Source organism: Oryx dammah, unplaced genomic scaffold, assembly GCF_014754425.2.
Source record: "Oryx dammah isolate SB20612 unplaced genomic scaffold, SCBI_Odam_1.1 HiC_scaffold_5, whole genome shotgun sequence".
Lineage (NCBI taxonomy): Eukaryota > Metazoa > Chordata > Mammalia > Artiodactyla > Bovidae > Oryx > Oryx dammah.
In genome coordinates, this window is record NW_024070189.1 from 95,250,075 (window position 1) to 95,267,539 (window position 17,465).

Below are 17,465 nucleotides of genomic sequence, written 5' to 3' on the forward strand. Positions count from 1 at the left end.
ATTGTATTTGAATAAAATAAATACATATATCTTAAATTCTTTAACTTTGAATCATATATTTTCTTAGAGGGGGAAGGGAATTTCTCATTTTATATTATCTCTAAAGAGGTAGGTGGTATTTTACTGAGATCATGGATGTGTTACCACTAACATTCTTGCTCCATATCACTTTTCTGTGAAGTTTTAGAAAGTAAGAGTGTATAGACACAGGTGAATAACACAGAAACCACTGAGGGAACAATTCTAAACAGACTGAATTTGTTACAGTGAGAAATATTGGTGAAGGAAGTGGGGTGTACAATCTTAGAAATGAATTGCTGGAATCCACAATATGGACACAGTGCTCAACACCCATTTATTTATTTCCTTTGTTTCCAGCTCTCTCTTTTCCCAATGGTGTCCAAGTAGCACAGATGTGTAAACCTAACAAGTGTCTCAGAATTCTGCCTCCTGGGTCTCTCAGATGATCCAGAACTTCAGTCTTTTCTCTTTTTCCTCTTCCTGTCCATGTACCAACTGAGCTATCAGGGAAGCCCTTTTTCAGAAAACTATGATCATGGCATCTGGTCCCATCACTTCACGGCAAATAGATGAGGAAACAATGGAAACAGTGATATACTTTATTTTCTAGAGCTCCAAAATCACTGCAAATCGTGACTGCAGCCATGAGATTAAAAGACACTTGCTCCTTGGAATAAAAGTTATGACCAACCTAGACAGCATATTAAAAAGCAGAGATGTTACTTTGCCAACAAAGATCTGTCTAGTCAAAGCTACGGGTTTTTTTTAATATAACTTTATTTATTTTAATTCTTGACAGTAGTCATGTATGGATGTGAGAGTTGGACTATAAAGAAAGCTGAGTGCTAAGGAATTGATGCTTTTGAACTGTGGTGTTGGAAAAGACTCTTGAGAGTCGCTTGGACTCCAAGGAGATCAAGCCAGTCCATCCTAAAGGAAATCAGTTCTAAATATTCATTGCAAGGACTGATGTTGAAGCTGAAACTCCAGTACTTTGGCTACCTGATGCGAAGAACTGACTCATTGGAAAAGACCCTGATGCTGGGAAAGATTGAAGGTGGGAGGAGAAGGGGGTGACTGAGGATGAGATGGTTGGATGACATCACCTACTCAATGGACATGAGTTTGAGTAAACTTGGGTTGCTGATGGACAGGGAGGCCTGGTGTGCTGCAGTCCATGGGGTTCCAAAGAGCTGGACACGACTGAGTGAATGAACCAAACTGAAGTGAGCAGAGGTGGATTAGACAATGTGGAAGTGATTGCTAGGATTGTTTAAAATATTCAGACAGTAGCAAAAATAATATTAACCTGGACTCATGGCATATAGTATACAGGGGATATGCTATCAGAGAGACTGCCAGAGATGTGGGTATAGGACATGGTGTATGAAAAACACAGATATTTGTGTGTATGTAATAAAAATAATGATTAGATTTTCTCAGTTTCTCCTCACATGATGTGTTTCTTTTCAGGAAATGGTAATCTTTTCATCATGTCACATGAAACTGAGAAATTTCTATCCTCACTTTTTCTCCCTTTGTTATTTGTAGTACTTCTCAAACCCCAGCCTATATTCTGTGAGTCTTAACCTTTTCTTTTCTAAGCTTATTTAACTGGAGGATAATTAGTTTACAAAATTGTGATGGCCTTTGATATATATCAACATGAACCGGCCACTGGCATTCAAGTGTTCCCTCCCTTCTGAACTCTGCTATTTCTGTTTTGTAGATAGGTTTATTTGTACTACTTTAAAAAAATTCCATGTATAAGCAATATCATATGACAATTGTCTTTCTCTGACATACTTCACCCAGTGTGACAATCTCTAGGTCCACCCACGTTGCTGAAAATGGCATTATTTAGTTATTTCATGTGCTGTGTAGCCCTCTGCCAGGAATAATGCAATTAGTCCTTTGAGTGAGAAAATTTAATAAAGCGAGTTGGTTAAAGAGTTACTGAAGGACTGAAAGGCAAAAAGAACAAAGCTACTGTAGCAATCCTAAGTGAAGGATGAAGTTACTACCCCAAGGGCTTGAAGAGTATGACTAGACCAGTTGAGCTTTAAGGACACAGAGGTTTTACTGACCACTATTGAAAGTATGTAAGATGATGACAAGATGGAGAATAGAGCAGTGATTTCAAGCCTCCTAATCCAAAGAAACGCTGGGCTGGATGAAGCACAAGCTGGAATCAAGATTACCTGGAGAAATATCAATAACCTCAGATATGCAGATGACACCACCCTTATGGCAGAAAGTGAAGAAGAACAAAGAGCCTCTTGATAAAAGTGAAAGAGGAGAGTGAAAAAGTTGGCTTAAAACTCAACATTCAGAAAATTAAGATCATGGCATCTGGTCCCATCACTTCATGGGAAATAGATGGGGAAACAGTGGAAACAGTGGCTGACTTTACTTTTTTGGGCTCCAAAATCACTGCAGATGGTGACTGCAGCCACAAAATTAAAAGATGCTTACTCCTTGGAAGGAAAGTTATGACCAACCTAGACAGCATGATGTATGGCAAAACCAATACAATATTGTAAAGTAACAAAAAAAAAAAATCCTTAAATTAAAAAAAAAAGGCAGAGACATTACTTTGTCAATAAAGGTCCATCTAGTCAGCTATGGTTTTTCCAGTAGTCATGTATGGATGTGAGAGTTGGACTATAAAGAAAGCTGAGCACCAAATAATTGATACTTTTGAACTGTGGTGTTGGGGAAGACTCTTGAGAGTCCCTTGGACTGCAAGGAGATCCAACCAGTGCATTCTAAAGGAGATCAGCCCTGGGTGTTCATTGGAGGGACTGATGTTGAAGCTGAAACTCCAACACTTTGGCCACCTGATGTGAAGAGCTGACTCATTTGAAAAGACCTTGATGCTGGGAAAGATTGAGGGCGGGAGGAGAGGGGGACGACAGAGGATGAGATGACTGGATGACATCACCAACTCAATCGACATGAGTTTGGGTGGACTCCAGGGGTTGACGTTGGATGGGGATGCCTGGCGTGCTGTGGTTCATGAGGTCGCAGGGAGTCGCACACGACTGAGTGACTGAACTGAACTGAATTGAAAGCAAAGCCCAGGTGTATGATGTAGAGAAGCCAAATGAAGAAAATTATCAGAAACAATGTGTAAACATATTGTCTAGTGTTAAAGTAGGCTCTTTGTATCTTCCCCCTCTGACCTCTGATCTCTTTCAGATCTTGAACATTTGTGCATGAGCAGTTAGGACCCAATGTTTAGAAGTCACCTTTGAGTGAAAGATCTGACTTACATCAGTAGTTTTCTACCTTGGCCATATACTAGAAACACCTGAGTACTTTTTAAAATCCTCATACTCAGACCACACCCAAGTCAGTTAAATCAGAATATCTGGTCATGAGACCCAGGGGTCAGAATTTTTAAACTTTCCAGATGATTTCAAAAACAGCCAAAGTTGAGAAGGTGTGACAGGCATACTCACACATAACTGCATGCAGAGATGTGAAAAATAGAATTTACTATGGAAAACACATGGGCTTCCCTGGTGGCTTAAATCGTAAAGAATGCCTACAGTACAGGAGACCTGGGTTCAATCGCTGTCTTGGGAAGATTCCCTGGAGGAAGGCATGGAAATCCACTCCAGTATTCTTGCCTGGAGAATCCCCATCGACAGAGGAGCCTGGTGGCTACAGTATACTCTTTGGAGTCCCAAAGAGTCATATGCAAATGAAGCGACTAGGTACATGCACATATAAATTACATAAGGGCTGTGGAAGAATTGTAAACTTTCAACGTATTAAAAGAAAAATTTTTAAAGATTTTATTTTTATTAGCTACTATACCATAATACATAAGGTAGTTACAAAGTTGAGAACTAAAACCTGAAGAACAATGTAAAAAGATATGAAAGCTAATTTTTACTTGCTTGTGGCTCTTTGACATAGATTCTTTTCCTTTTTTCTTTAGAGGATAATTGCTTTACAATATTGTGTTGGCTTCTGCCATTCATCAACATGAATCAGCTATAGGTATACATATGTTCCCTCCTTCTGGAGCCCCCATCTCATCTCCCATCCCATTCTACCCCTCTTGGTTGTCACAGAGCACTGGGTTGAGATTCCTGTGTCACATAGCAAATTCTCACTTGCTATTTATTTTATGTATGGTAATATATAAATGAAAGGGAATTATTTATATTTTGAGGATGCTTGGGCTACCAATTATAAACTATAAAATCTCTGTAGATATAACAATATTCGGTCAAAAAGTGAATATGACATACAAAGGATGATAGAACTCTCAAATGGTCAGATAAGGACCTAAAAAAGGAGTAACAATTAAGCTGTTAAGGAAGAGATGTGAAGCCATAAGGGCTACAGAAATGATATCCTGAGAGGTGGAATTTTTAGGTCTAGATGTTAATTTTGCTACATTTTTCAACCTTATACATTCCAAATGGGTGGCACAGGTACTAAGATGAGATTATTTTGCTGAACAACTTCCACATGGCCCTTTTGATGTCTCTGTTCCTAAGACTGTAGATGAAGGGGTTCAGCATGGGGGTGACCACAGTGTACACCACTGATGCTGTCACATCCTTCCTGGGAGATTGAGAGATGGCTGAGACGAGGTATACCCCAAGGCCTGTTCCATAAAATAAGCAAACAACTGCCAGGTGGGAGCCACAGGTGGAGAAGGCTTTATATTTCTCACCTGTTGAGGGGATTCTCAGAATAGAAGAAAGAATTTTATAGTAAGAGAAAAAGATTCCTGATAAAGGGAGAAAACCAAAGATGGTACCAACAAAATACATGACTATGTTATTGGTGACAGTGTCAGAACAGGCCAGGTCGAGGAGCAGAGAAGGGTCACAGAAGAAGTTAGAAATTTCCACATCCTTGAAGCAGGTAAGTTGTAACACGATCAAATTGTGCACCTGGGACCCCAAAAGGCTAACCAAGAAAGACACCAAAACTAAGGAGCAGCACAGGCATGGGTTCATGATGGCCGTGTAGTGCAGTGGATGACAGATGGCCACAAACCGGTCATAGGCCATAGCAGTCAGAAGCGTACAATCCATGCCTCCAAAAAGGATAAAAATAGACATCTGAGTCAGGCAGCCTTCACAGGAGATGACTCTGCTGTGAGTTTGGATGTTCACAATCATATTGGGGACAGTGCTGGAGATGAAACCAATGTCAACCAAGGACAGGTTGGAGAGGAAGAAGTACATGGGGGTGTGGAGGTGGGAGTCAGAGGTGATGGCCTGGATGATGAGCAGGTTTCCCAGCACAGTGACCAGGTACATGGACAGAAACAGGATACAGAGCAAAGGCTGCAGTTCTGGATCATCTGAGAGTCCCAGGAGGAAGAATTCTGAGACACTGGTTAGATTCTGTGTTAGATTCTGTGGTTGTATGTATCTTGGACACCTTTGAAAAAGAAAAGAGTTTGGAAGAAAGATAATGAGAAAATGGCATGTACCACTGTATCCATTGAAACATTCAGACTTAAATTGAAGAAAGTATGGAAAACCACGAGGCCATTTAGGTATGGCCTAAATCAAATCCCTTATGATTATACAGTGAAAGGGACAAATAGATTCAAGGGATTAGGTCTGACAGAGTGCCTGAAGAACTATGGGTGGGGGTTTGTAACATTGTAGAGGAGGCAGTGATCAAAAGCATGCCCAAGAAAAAGAAATGCAAAAAGGCAAATGGTTGTCTGAGGAGGCCTTACAAATAGCTGAAAAAAGTAGAGATGCAAAAGGCAAAGGAAATAAGGAATAAATGGCCATATGAATGCAGAGTTCCAAAGAACAGCAGGGAGAGATAAGAAAGCCTTCCTAAGTGAACAATGCAAAGAAATAGGGGAAAACAATAGAATGGGAAAGATTAGAGATCTCTTCAGAAGAATTATAGATGCCAAGGGAACATTTCATGCAAAGGTGGGCACAGTAAAGGACAGAAACTCTATGGAAGCAGAAGATATTAAGAAGAGGTGGCAAGAATACACGGAAGAACTGTACAAAAAAGGTCTTAATGACCCAAATGACCACTCTAGTCATTCAACTAGAGCCAGACATTCTGGAATGTGAAGTCAAGTGGGCCTTAAGAAGTATTGCTATGAAAAAGTTAGTGAAGGTGTTTAAATTCTAACTTAGCTGTTTCAAATCCTAAAAGATGACACCGTTAAAGTGCTGCAATCAATATGCCAGCAAATTTGGAAAGCTCAGCCACAGGACTGAAAAGGTCAGTTTTCATTCCAATCCCAAAGAAATGTTAAAAGCGTTAGTTACTCAGTCATGTCCAACTCTTAGTGACCCCATGAACTGTAGCCTGCCAGGCTCCTCTGTCCTTGGCATTCTCCAGGCAAGAATACTGGAGTGGGCTGCAATTCCCTTCTCCAGGGATCTTCCCAACCCGGGGATCAAACCTGAGTCTCATGCACTGTAGGCAGTTTGTTTACCATCTGAGCCATCAAGAAAACAATCCCAAAGAAGGGAAAAGCCAAAGAATGTTCAAACTACCACACAAGTGTACTCATTTCACAGGCTAGCAAGGCAGTGCTCAAAATCCTTCAAGCTAGGCTTCAATAGTACATGAACCAAGAACTTGTAGATGTACAAGCTGGATTTATTATTTTTTTAATATAAATTTATTTTAATTGGAGGCTAAGTACTTTACAATATTGTATTAGTTTTGCCGTACATTGGCATGAATCCACCACGAGTGTACATGTGTTCCCTGTCCTGAACCCCCCTCCCACCTCCCTCCCCATCCCATCCCTCTGGGTCATCCCAGTGCACCAGCCCCGAGCACACTGTATCCTGCTTCGGACCTGGACTGGCGATTAGAAAAGAGGAACCAGAGATCAAATTGTCAATGTCTGTTGGAATATAGTAAAAGCAAGGGAATACCAAAAAACATCTACTTCTGCTTCATTGACTATGCTAAAGCCTTTGACTATGTGGATCACAGCAAACTGGAAAATTCTTAGAGATGGGAATACCAAATCACCTTAGCTACCTCCTAGGAAACCTGTATGCAGGTCAAGAAACAACAATTAGAACCGGACATGGAACAATGGACTTATTCCAAATTGGGAAAGGAGTATGTTAAAGCTGTATATTGTCACCCTGCTTATTTAACTTATATTCACCATGAACATCATGCAAAATGCGGGGCTGGATGAAGCATAAGCTGGAATTAAGATTGCCAACAGAAATATCAATACCTCAGAATGCAGATGACACCACCCTAAATGCAGAAAGCGAAGACTAACTGAAAAGCATCTTGAAGAAAGTGAAAGAGGAGAATAAAAAAGCTGGCTTAAAACTCAACATGCAAAAAACTAAGATCATTGTATCTGGTCCTGTTGCTTCATGGGAAATGAATGGGAAAACAACAGAAACAGTGACAGACTTTATTTTCTTGGGCTCTAAAATCATTGCGGGCAGTGATTGCAGCCATGAAATTAAAAGATGCTTGCTCCTCAGAAGGAAAGATATGATAAACCTAGACAGCATATTAAAAAGAGACATTGCTTTGCTGACAAAGGTCCATATAGTCAAAGCTGTGGTTTTTCCAGTAGTCATGTATGGATGTGGGAACTGGACCATCAAGAAGGCCGAGCACCAAAGACTTAATGCTTTTGAACTGTGGTGTTGGAGAAGATTCTTGAGAGTCCCTTGAACAGACAACAAGGAGACCAAACCAGTCAATCCTAAAGGAAATCAGTCCTGAATAGTCCTCAATAGTCATTAGTCAATAGTCATTGATGCTAAAGCTGAAGTGTCAATACTTTGGCCACCTGATTCAAATAGCTGACTTATTAGAAACACCCTGATGCTGGGAAAGATTGAAAACAGGAGGAGAAGGGGGCAACAGAGGATGGAGAGATGGTTGGACAATCTACGCAGAGATGGCTGGATGGCATCACCTACACAGGGGACATGAGTTTGAGCAAGATCTGGGAGATGGTGGAGGACAGGGAAGCCTGGTGTGCTGCAGTCCATGAGGTCAAAAAGAATCCAACACAACTGATATACTGAACAAGAATCAATTCATTCCCATCTGTATATCCCAACTATCATGTTTGTCTTGTTGTAGAAAAAATCATGCTCCCAGACTCCCTTCACTTTCACTGTCTCCCTCAGCACTTACTGGGCTGGACTGCATCTCTGCTGGAGCATGACCAAGAAGCATAGACTCTCCTGCCTGGTGTGTGATGCAGTCTCAGGGTCCCTCCTCAGGATGGGCAGGAAGACAGACTCAGGCTGGACCTTCTGATGCAGGTTCCTACAAAGGATGGGGACATAAGTGTGGAGCCAGAGTACTAGAACAGGCAAATTAATTAGCTGGAGGCACTGGCTAACTATTTACAATGGTATGACCTTAGGGCTCAATGCTCACAGATCATCGTTAGCCAGTTGGTCCATGTTGTCCCAAACTCTGGGGACTTGTTAATATTAATGGAAAAGGAAAAGGAGAAAAGTGGATGTCCTGGGAAGGTCCCTTTTCATCTCAGGAGGGAATTCCACGTACTCTTGCTTCTGACCTCCAAGATGCAGGATCTTAATATAACACCAGACCTTTTTTCTCAATTTACCACTCAATGTGTAATTTTGATATGTTGAAATCCATTGTATCAATAATGAAATCTATGGAGCATGAGGTCTAGACCAATGATGCGATTCACTTTCCATTTTCAGAGTTAATAATTGTCTCTAAAGAAAACGTACTTTCATCTCTTTACTTCAGCTCACAGTCAATGGGAGGAAATACACAATGGAATTAAAACCAGGAGCTGGAATCAGTGAGAGCATCTCAGATCCTGCCCACCACACAGGCTTCATCCTCTATAAGGAATCTGGCTCCAAACCCTTCAAGGGTCAGGTCTTGCCCATCTGCTTTGCTGTATATCCCCCAGATTCACTGTGCCAACATAATCTAAACAAAAAAATCCCTGGAAACAAACTAGAAATTGGTAGGCCTTCCTCTCCACTGGTACTTCTGCAGACCTGACTCAAAAGCTTCCAGTCATGCTGTCTCACATAGACCCCTGGTTTAATACACTATGATAGCCCCTCCATCAGCATCAGGACAACCTGCAGTTGTCGCATGAACAGATATAACAAATTTCCACATGTTATATTTCTCATGTTTCTAATTTCTGCTAATTCTAAAGAATCCATTCAAGTTTGGATATATTTTCTCTTGGCTTCTTTGTGGTCTCAGCTCTTGAAGACTTTACTACTATGTGGATTTGGCTTACCCATTTTTACTAGTGGATAAAGTGGGATGTATGTGGAGAGTGGTGGGATGTAACCTTCTCAGTTCTGTCTATGCAATCTTCATGACAGAGTGTGCTTTCTTGAGGAATGTGGAGGTTGGTTTGTCATTAAGTGATATGAAGAAATCTTTCATTTAAACTCTATTAGATTGGATATGGAGGAAAGAATGTTATGCAACCATGTATGAACAAGTGACAGAGGGTATTTTTAAGGGAGATCACATTGCAGATATATACAGGCAGATATGAGAGGAAGAAACTGGGGGCTGTGGCATTTAAATATTTAGTTCTTGGCAAAAAAAATGTATTACTAAACTGAAATGCTTTCATAATGAGAGCAAGGAATAAGATTCGAGGGTCAAAGACAAAGATGAATTTATAGGGCATGAGGCATGAAAACCAAGGTAGATATGTTTGTCCCATAAAATGCGATGTATGTCTTGTTCTTCTCCCAGTTCTCAATACCTTCTATCATGATGAGTAGTGAAGTGATGTCTCTCAGTTGTGTCCGACTCTTTGCAACCCCATGGACTGTATCCTCTGTCCATGGGATTTTCCAGGCAAGAGTACTGGAGTGGGTTGCCATTTCCTTCTCCAGGGGATCTTCCCGACCTAGGGATCGAACTGTAGTCTCCCACGCTATAGGCAGATACTTTTACCATCTGAGCCACCAGGGAAGTATCCATGACCAAAGAGCAACTCAGTAGAGTTGATTATGGGATGCCCTGATGATGTTGTTCAGTCGCCCGGTTGTGTCTGACTGTTTGTGACCCCATGGACTGCAGCATGGCCAGGTTTCCCTGTCCTTCACCATCTCCCAAAGCTTGCTCAAACTCATGTCTGTTGAGTTGGTGATGCCATCCAATCATCTCATCCTCTGTCATCCCATTCTCCTGCCTTAAATCTTTTCCAGCATCAAGGTATTTTCTAATGGGTCAGCTCTTCATATCAGGTGGCCCAAGTATTGGAGCTTCAGCTTCAGCATCAGCATCAGTCCTTTCAGTCAATATTCAGGATTGATTTCCTTTAGGATTAATAGGTTTGATCTCCTAGCAGTTCAAAGGACTCTCAAGAGTTCTCTAAAAACCACAGTTTGAAAGCATCAATTCTTCAGCACTCAGCCTTCTTTACTGTCCAACTCTCACATCCATATATGACTACTGGAAAAACCATAGCTTTGACTATATGGACCTTTGTTGCTGCTGCTGCTAAGTCACTTCAGTTGTGTCCGACTCTGCGCGACCCCATAGACGGCAGCCCACCAGGCTCCCCCGTCCCTGGGATTCTCCAGGCAAGAACACTGGAGTGGGTTGCCATTTCCTTCTCCAATGCATGAAAGTGAAAAGTGAAAGTGAAGTCGCTCAGTCGTGTCCGACTCTTAGCGACCCCATGGACTGCAGCCTACCAGGCTCCTCCGTCCATGGGATTTTCCAGGCAAGAGTACTGGAGTGGGGTGCCATATTAGCAAAGTGATGTCTCTGCTTTTCAATACGCTATCTCGCTCTGTCATAGCTTTTCTTCCAAGGAGCAAATGTCTTTTAATCTCATGACTGTAGTCACTGTCAGGAATGATTTTAGAGCCCAGGAAAAGAAAATCTGTCATTGTTTCCATTGTTTCCCCATATATTTACCAGGAAGTGATGGGACCAGATGCCATGATCTTAGTTTTTTGCATGTTGGGTGTTAAACCAGCTTTTTCATGTTCCTCTTTCACCTTCATCAAGAGGCTCTTTAGTTCCTCTTTGCTTTCTGCATTTAGGGTGCTGTCAGGTGCATATCTGAGGTTGCTGATATTTGTCCTGGCAATCCTGTTTCCAGCCTGTGACTCATCCGGCCTGGCATTTTGCATGATGTTCATGGTGTATATGAGTTAAATAAGCAGAGTGACAATATACAGCCTTGACGTACTCCTTTCCCAGTTTTGAAATAGTCCATTCTTCCATGTCCAGTTCTAACTGTTTCTTCTTGTCCTACATACAGGTTTTCTCAGGAGGCAGCTAAGGTGGCCTGGTATTCCCATCTCTTTAAGAATTTTTAACAGTTTTCTTGTGATTCATGAAGTAAAGACTCTAACATAGTCAACGAAACAGAAGTAGATAGTTTTTTGGAACTCCCTTGCTTTTTCTGTAACAACTCGATAGCTGGTTCCTTTGTCTTTTCTAAATCCAACTCGTCCATCTGGAATTCTCTGTTCATGTACTGTTGAAGCCTAGCTTGAAGGATTTTGAGCATTACCTTACTAGCAGGTGCAATGAGCACAACTGTGCAGCAGTTTGAATATTCTTAGGCATTGCCCTTCTTTGCAATTGAAATGAAAACTGACCTTTTCCAACCCTGTGGCCATTGCTAAGTTTTCCAAATGAGTGAGGGTAGCACTTTAACAGTGTCATCTTTTAGGATTTGAAATAGCTCAGCTGGAATTCCATCAATTCCACTAACTTTGTTGTAATGCTTCCTAAGGCTCACTTGACGTCACATTCCAGGATGTCTGGCTCTAGGTGATGACCACATCATCATAGTTATCCAGGTCATTAAGACCTTTTTAATACAATTCTTCTGTGTGTTCTTGCCACCTCTTTTTCTTTAAAAAAATATTTATTTATTTTTAATTGAAGGATAATTGCCTTACCAAATTTTGTTGTTTTCTTTTAAGCCTTAACATGAATCAGCCCCTCCCCTTTGATCTTCCCTTTCATCTCCTTCCCCATCCCATGCCACTAAGTTGATATAGAGCCCCTGTTTGAGTTTCCTGAGCCATACAGCAAATTCCTGTTGGCTATCTATTTTACATATGGTAAGGTAAGTTTCCATGTTACTCGCTCCATACATCTCACCCTCTCCTCACCTATCCCCAGGTCCATAACTCTATTCTTTATGTCTTTTTCTTCATTTCTGCCCTCCAAATAAATTCTTCAGTACCATTTTTCTATATTCTGTATATGTGCATTAGAATATGATATTTCTCTTTCTCTTTCTGACTCACTTCACTCTGTATAATAGATTCTAGGTTCATCCACCTCATTAGAACTGACTCAAATGCATTCCTTTTATGGCTGAGTAATATTCCATTTTGTATATGTACCACAACTTCTTTATCCATTCATCTGTTGACGGACATCTAGGTTGTTTCCATGTTGTAGTTATTGTAAACAGTGCTGCAATGAACAATGGGATACATGTGTCCTTTTCAATTTTGGCTTCCTCAGGGTATATGCCTAGGAGTGGGATTGGCTCAGAGGTTAAAGTGTCTGCCTGGAATGCGGGAGACCTGGGTTTGATCCCTGGGTCAGGAAGATCCCCTGGAGAAGGAAATGGCAACCCACTCCAGTACTCTTGCCTGGAGAATCCCATGGAGGGAGGATCCTGGTAGGCTACAGTCCATGGGGTCTCAAAGAGTCGGACATGACTGACAGACTTCACTTCACTTCACTTCACTTGTGGTGCTTTTATTCCCATATTTTTAAAGCGATCTCAGTATTATCTTCCATAATGGCTGTATCAATTTACATTCCCACCAACAGTGCAAGAGCATTCCCTTTTCTCCACACCCTCTCCAGCATTTTCTGTTTGTTGACTCTTTGGTATGGCCATTCTGAGTAGTGTGAGGTGATAGCTCATTGTAGTTTTGATTTTCCTTTCTCTAATAATGAGCGATGTTGAGCATCTTTTCATGCATTTGTTGGCCATCTGTATATCTTCTTTCGAGAAATGTCTGTTTAGGTTTTTTCCCCACTTTTTGATTGGGTTGTTTGTTTTTCTGGTATTCAGTTGTATGAGCTACTTGTAAATTTTGGAATTTAATCCTTTGTCAGTTGTTTCATTTGTTGTTATTTTCTCCCATTCTGAGGGTTGTCTTTTCACCTTGCTTATAGTTTCTTCTGCTGTGCAAAAGCTTTTAAGTTTGATCAGGTCCCACTTGTTTACTTTTATTTTTATTTCCATTACTCTAGGAGGTGGGTCATAGAGGATCTTGCTTTGCTTTGATTTATGTCATTGAGTGTTCTATGTTTTCCTTTAAGAGTTTTATAGTTTCTGATCTTACATTTAGGTCTTTAATCCATTTTGAGTTTATCTTTGTGTATGGTGTTAGGAAATGTTCTAATTTCATTTGTCTACACGTAGCTGTCCAATTTTCCCAGCACCATTTATTGAAGAGGCTGTCTTTGCCCCATTTTATATTCTTGCCTCCTTTGTCAAAAATAAGGTACCCATAGGTGCATGGGTTTATTTCTGGACTTTCTGTCCTATTCCTTTGGCCTATATTTCTGTTTTTGTGCCAGTACCATACTGTCTTGATGACTGTAGCTTTGTAGTATACAAAGTAATAACGAAGTCTGTAATCTGAATTCAGGAAGGTTGATTCCTCCAGCTCCATTCTTCTTTCTCAAGACTGCTTTGGCTATTTGTGTTTCCATATGAATTGTGAAATTTTTTTGTTCTAGTTCTGAACAAATACCAGAATAATACAATGTTCTAGTTCTGAACAATACCAGAAAAATGCCACTGGTAGGTTGATAGGGATCACATTGAATTTGTGGATTCCATTTGATAGTATAGTCATTTTCACAACATTGATTCTTCTCATGCATGAACGTGGGATATCTCTCCATCTAAATAGATGTCATCTTTGATTTCTTTCATCAGTGTCTTATAATTTTCTGTGTACAGTTCTTTTGTCTCCTTAGGTAAGCTTATTCCTAGATATTTAATTCTTTTTGTTGCAATGGTGAAGAGGAATGATTCCTTAATTTCTCTTTCTGAGTTTTCATTGTTAGTATATAGCTATGCAAATGATTTCTGTGTGTTGATTTTGTGTCTTGCAACTTTGCTAAATTCACTGATTAGCTCTAGTAATTTTCTGATAGTATCTTTAGGGTTTTCTATGTACAGTATCATGTCCTCTGCAAACAGTGAGAGCTTTATTTCTTCTTTTCTGATCTGGATTCCTTTTTTCCCCCTTCTTTTCTTCTCTGATTGCTGTAGCTAGGACTTCCAGAACTATGTTGAATAATAGTGGTGAAAGTGGACACCTTTATCTTGCTCCTGATCTTCGGGGAAATGCTTTCAGTTTTTCACCATTGAGAATAATGTTTGCTGTATGCTTATCATATATGGCCTTACTATGTTGAGGCAGGTTCCTTCTATGCTGATTCTTTGAAGGGTTTTAATCATAAATGGGTGCTGAATTTTGTTAAAGGCTTTTTCTGTATCTATTGAGATTATCATATGGTTTTTATGTTTCAATTTGTTAATATGGTATATTGCATTGATTGATTTGTGTATATGGAAGAATCCTTGCCCCCCTGGAATAAACCCAAGTTGATCATGGTGTATGAGCTTTTTAATGTGTTGTTGAAATCTGTTTGCTAAAATTTTGTTGAGGATTTTTGCATCTATGTTTGTCAGTGATATTAGCCTGTAGTTTTCTTTATTTTGTGTTGTCTTTGTCTGGTTTTGGTATCAGGCTGTGGTGGCCTCGTAAAATGAGTTTGGAAGTGTTCCTTCCTCTGCAATTTTTTGAAACAGTTTTAGAAGGGTAGGCATTAGCTCTCCTTTCAATGTTCGACAGAATTCTCCTATGAAGCCATCTGGTCCTGGGCTTTTGTTTTTTGGGAGATTTTTGATCACAGCTTCAATTTCAATGCTTGTAATTGGGTTGTTCATAATTTCTATTTCTTCCTGGTGCAGTCTTGGAAGACTGAACTTTTCTAAGAATCTTTCCATTTCTTCCAGGTTATCATTTTATTGCCATACAGTTGTTCATAATAGTCTCTTACAATCCTTTGTATTTCTGCGTTGTCTATTGTAACCTCCCCTTTTTCATTCTAAGTTTGTTGATTTGATTCTTCTCTCTTTTTTCCTTGATGAGTCTGGCTAAAAGATTTGTCAATTTTATCTTCTCAAAGAACCAGCTTTTAGTTTTATTAATCTTTACTATTGTTTCTTTCATTTATTTTTCATTTATTTCTGCTTGGATCTTTATGATTTCTTTCCTTCTGCTAATTTTTTTTTTGGTTATTCTTTTTCCAGTTGTTTTAGGTGTAAAGTTAGGTTATATAGTTGATGTTTTTCTTGTTTCTTGAGGTAGGATTGTATTGCTATAAACTTCCCTCTTAGAATTGCTTTTGTTGCATCTATTTGTTTTGATTTGTTATGTTTTCACTGTCATTTGTTTCCAGAAACTTATTAATTTTCCTTTTGGTTTCATCAGTAACCTGTTGGTTATTTAGAAACATATTTTTTAATCTTCATGTGCTTGTGTTTTTTAGTTATTTTCTTGTAATTGATATGTAGTCTCATAGCATTGTGGTCAGAAAAAATGCTTGATACAACTTCAATTTTCTTAATTGCCACCTATTCTTAATCTCTTCTGCTTCTGTTAGTTCATTATGCTAACTTAAATAAGTCAAGCAGTGAAAGATGTGGAACATAGGATTTTACTTCTCTGTGGAATGTAAAATATTAAACTCATACAAGCAGGATGTATTTTCTGACAATTTGGCGGTTGTGAACATTGCAGAAAATCATTTCATGAATATTGTAGAACACCTAGGATTACTATTCAAGTGTATACTTTCTATAATACTATTTATGGAGTTAAAATGCCCTATATTCATTTTCTATGAGAATTTAATATGACCTAATAAGAAACCATGTGATATAAGTGTAACAGAACATAAACAGTATATTAAACCCACAGAACCCCATGCACACACACACACACACACACACACACACACACACACACACAAAGTAGCATTATTTTGGCCCCTTCCAAGATTCTTTTATTGTCACTTAGGTTAGCATTAATGGATATGCAGGTATAGTATTTTAGTGATTTTAATAACTTTTATTGGGCAATATCTCTTTGCTTAAGTTAATAAGAAAATGTCTTTTGTCACATGTATTCTTTTCTTTAATATCAAAGTTTCTTATCAATAGAGTTTGTTGGTGATTTTGCTAAGTGGTAAAATGAAAAGTAAGCTAATGTAGTTCTGCACAGCATTCAGTCAGCCAAGATTACTACCATACAAAAAATGTGACACCTCAAAAAGTGATGGATACTTGTCTTGCACAACTCAATAGGAGCCTTATGATATAATTATTGTGATGGAGGACAGTAAAGCAGGGTAATCAAGTGAAGTCCTAACCAGGCTGTTTGTAGTAAAAGGAAAAGTCCTCCCTTTGCTGATAATAGGTTCTTTGCAATCTTAAAGATATGCAAAACAAGGTAAACTTATTGTGAAGATTTGGGTGATTCAGTGTACTACAAGCATCACGAGCCACATAGCAATTGGACTATGATACCACCTATTCTCTGGTTGCATACCCAAAGCTGATATACCCTTGATAACCATGTGTTTTTCCTTGGCACATTTTGCATCTTCCAATTGCAGGTATATAACAACAAACTTATACCCAGTGCTACAGTATCAGTTAAAATTCAGTAAGAAAAGAAAAACCATTAGTGTTTTTTCAAAAATTTTTTTTGGAATAGAGTTGATTTACAATGTTGTGTTAGTTTCAGGTATACACCACAGTGAATCAGTTATACATATATCCATTCTTTTTTAGATTTTTTTCTATATACTTCATTACAATGTATTGAGTAGAGTTTCATTTGTCATAGTTCTTAATAGCTATCTATTTGGATATAGTTGTGTTTATATGTCAGTTCCAACCTTCCAATTTATCTCTCCCTACTGCTTGCCCTCTGATAAGCATACATTTCCTTACTACATCTGTAAGTCTATTTCTGTTTTGTAGATAAGTTCATTTGTACCCTTTTATAGATCCCACATATAAGTGATATCATATGATATTTGCCCTTCTCTGACATACTTCACCCAGTATGACAATCTCTAGGTCTATCCAAATTGCTACAAATGGCATTATTTCATTATTTTTTATGGCTGAGTTGCAGTCAGCCAGGAATATTGCAATTAATCAATTTAGTGAAAAGCTTTAACACAGAGAGTCATTTAAATAGTTATTGAAGGGCTGAAAAATTAAAAAAAAACCCAAAGAAGTAATATAGCAATCATAAGTGAAGGAAGAAGCTACTCCACCAATGGCTTGAGGGGGTGTAAAGGAATCAGCTGAGCTTTTAAGGCATGGCGACATTTTTAGGCCACTGTTGAAAGTATGTAAGATGAACACAAGATAC

At 39.2% G+C, this 17,465-nt stretch overlaps 1 pseudogene; it reads right to left on the bottom strand.

Moving 5' to 3' along the window:
* Positions 1–4,415: 4,415 nt before the first annotated feature.
* Positions 4,416–17,422, bottom strand: LOC120864582 (annotated as a pseudogene).
* Positions 17,423–17,465: the final 43 nt, after the last annotated feature.